This window comes from Henckelia pumila, chromosome 3 (genome assembly GCF_033568475.1).
Source record: "Henckelia pumila isolate YLH828 chromosome 3, ASM3356847v2, whole genome shotgun sequence".
NCBI classification, from domain to species: Eukaryota; Viridiplantae; Streptophyta; class Magnoliopsida; order Lamiales; family Gesneriaceae; genus Henckelia; species Henckelia pumila.
This window is the reverse complement of record NC_133122.1, coordinates 157,877,835-157,881,331: the sequence shown is the minus strand read 5'-3', so window position 1 is coordinate 157,881,331 and position 3,497 is coordinate 157,877,835.

Here is a 3,497-nt window from a genome sequence, read left to right as displayed (position 1 = left end):
TGCTCGAGGGCGAGCAAGAGTTAAGTATGGGGGTGTTGATGAGTGCATTTTGTATGCATTAGTTTGTGATATTTTTATATCTATTTTGTGTGCATTCATATTATTTTTATGTGTTTTTATGTGTTTTAGTGCATGTGTGTGTATTTCACTCTCTGGGTTAATTTTGTAGAAAAATGGATTTTTGAAGAATGAATTACGGAGTAGCCTTGGTAAAAAATTCATTTTTAATTTTAAAAAGCTCCAAATCCAATCTTCACCATTCCAAATGAAGTTCCAGATGTTTTACAGCTGCTGTCCAAATTTTAGCTCGATCCGACGGCTAGAACTTAAGATATGAATTTTTCAAGAAAACTGCGCGCAGGCAAGGAAGTATGCACAGACCCCGTACATGGGTCCGGATAAGGGTCCGTGCATCTTCATAAAAAAATCGGTGTTTCGAGTTTAATGCACGAACCTAGACACGGACCCTTATCCAGGGTCCGTGCATGTCGCAGAATTAGAAAAATAAAATTTCGGAAATTAAAATTCTTAACTTTTCGAGCTTTATTTTATGGGCTTTCAAAGACACATATAAATAAGAGAGTTCAGAACGTGATTAAGGGGTAACAATCGCACGCAGAGATCGTGAGGCGGCTAGGGCGGAGGCTTGGAGATTGAAGAACGTTCCATTTGAGTTCTTCTTACTTTCTTCTTTAGATTATTAAACTTTTGTTGAATATTGTTTTCGTTATTTGAGTAGTTTTTCTTCAACCAAGACCGCGAGATTGAGCCAGACACTTTTATGTTGAATATTTGGATGTTTATTTAGGATTTTTGGATTTTCGTTAATATTATTGATTGTTGGATTTAAATTCTGTCTTGCGAATAACCTGATCAACTATTTATCTGCTTGTTAATTGATTCCAAGTCAACAGATGATGAATTGATTTCGATCACTCAAATAATTGACATATGGTTAAACCGACTAGAAATAGTATTCGGTTTCAGTATGCGGTTTTTGGTGAAAACTGAATTATCACAAATATTTAATTCATTCATGTTTGATTAGAATTATGAAAATTAATCCGTCATAACTTGAATAGGTTTAACATGTTCTAGAATAGACTGTTAAACAAGATAGGATAATTCGTCGTGATTTAAGATTAAATCTGGATCCTGGATTTGCCACTTGTTTGCATGATTTGTTTGGTATCTGCGTGTTTCTTGGTTGTCTCTATTTAATTGAATTTATTATTCTTCTATTTTAATTCTTATTTTATTTTAATAATTAAATTTTTATTTAATTCTTAGCACTTGTTTTATTATTTTGTCTAGATTAAGTAAGATAATTAATTCTTGAGAATTGACTACAGTCCCTATGAGATTGATACTTGGACTCATTGTCCACTTTACTATTACTTGACCTAGTATACTTGCTAGTAAATATCGAATTAAGAGGTCAGTGATGAACATTGAAACGGTCAAGGTTACGTTGTTCGAAAATGTTGTAAATATTTTTATTAGTTGAAACGTTGAAAATTATATTGATTTTATCACTAAGACAAGTAAATAGTTTTTTTATTCAAAGAGTATATATTATTATTATCAATTATTAATAAAATCTTATCTATAGGACAAAAACACTTCAATATACTACAAAATTTTAGAGACAACAAATAAAGATGAATATATATTTTAGCTTTACCAGCGCAGGTGGTTAGAGTTGGTGAAGGAATATGACTGCAATATTAGCTACCACCCTGGTAAAGCTAATGTGGTTGCAGATGCTTTGAGCAGGAAGACTGCAGTGATTACCTCCTTGTCAGTGTCTAGACCGTTGCAGGTTGAGATTCAGAGGTATGGTCTTGAGTTTTATGCGAGTGGTAGAGCTCCCCGTTTGTCTTCCCTTAGTGTGCAGACTACACTTTTTGATCGTATCCGTGCAGCGCAGTCAGTTGATGAGCAGATCAGGAAGTGGAGACAGAGAGATGAGGAGAAAGGCAGCGGTTTGTATGCTGTGGTAGATGGGATTGTGAGGTACAGAGGTAGATTTTGGGTTCCCGCAGGTGATTCTCTGCGAGTTACTATCATGGCAGAGGCACATACATCGCCGTACTCAATCCACCCTGGTAGTACGAAGATGTATCGGGATCTTCAGCAGCTTTATTGGTGGCCAGGCATGAAAAGTGACATTGCCCGATTCGTGTCAGAATGCCTGACGTGCCAGCAGGTTAAGGCGGAGCATCAGAGACCCGCCGGTTTGCTTAAGCCTCTCCCTATTCCGGAGTGGAAGTGGGAGAATATCTCCATGGATTTTGTCGTGGGATTGCCGAAGACATTGAGAGGTTCGAATGCCATTTGGGTGATTGTAGACCGTCTCACTAAGTGGGCTCACTTTTTACCGGTGAAGATGAATTTCACGATGACTCAGTTCGCGGAGTTGTATATCCGGGAGATAGTCAGACTACATGGTATTCCAGTCTCCATAGTGTCTGATAGAGATCCACGGTTTACTTCGTCTTTTTGGAAGAGTCTTCATTCTGCTATGGGTACGAAGCTACTTTTTAGCACCGCCTTTCACCCGCAGACTGATGGCCAGTCAGAGAGGGTGATTCAGATTTTGGAGGATCTTTTGAGGGCATGTGCTATTGATTTTCAAGGTAGTTGGGAGTCGAGACTACCACTAGTGGAATTCGCGCATAATAACAGTTTTCAGTCCACTATTGGCATGGCTCCCTACGAGGCACTATATGAGAGGAAGTGTAGATCTCCAGTGTTGTGGGATGAGATAGGTGAGAGATCAGACTTTGGTCCGGAGATTGTTCAGTTGACCACCGAGGTAGTGGCTAAGATCCGTGATAGGATGAGGACTGCCCAGAGTAGGCAGAAGAGCTATGCTGATCACCGGAGGAGTGACTTGGAGTTCTCGGTGGGTGATCATGTTTTTATCCGTATTGCACCCATGAAGGGTGTGATGAGGTTTGGAAAGAAAGGGAAGTTGGCACCGAGGTTCATAGGGCCCTTCGAAATTTTGGATAGGGTAGGGGTACTGGCTTATAGAGTGGCCTTGCCGCCTAACCTTGATAAGATCCATAATGTCTTCCATGTGTCGATGTTGAGGAAGTACATCTCAAACCCATCCCCTGTGCTTAGTTCGGAACCGCTTCAGCTATCTCCTCACTTGACCTATGAGGAGAAGCCCATCCGGATTTTGGATAGACAGGAGAGAAGACTCCGTAACAAGTCGATTCCAATGATCAAGGTGAGATGGCAGAACTATTCGGATGAAGAGGCCACTTGGGAAGCAGAAGCAGATATCAGAGTTCGATATCCGAAGCTTTTTGGTAAGTTTTAATTTCGAGGACGAAATTTCTTATTAGAGAGGGAGGAATTGTAGCACCAAGAACTTCTAAAATTTGAAAATCATGCCTAAAATTATTTTTAGTATTTATATTTTAATTTCTTGAAGTTAATTGTTTAAGTTTTAGTTAAAGATAGAATTGTTCGATTTATTTGGA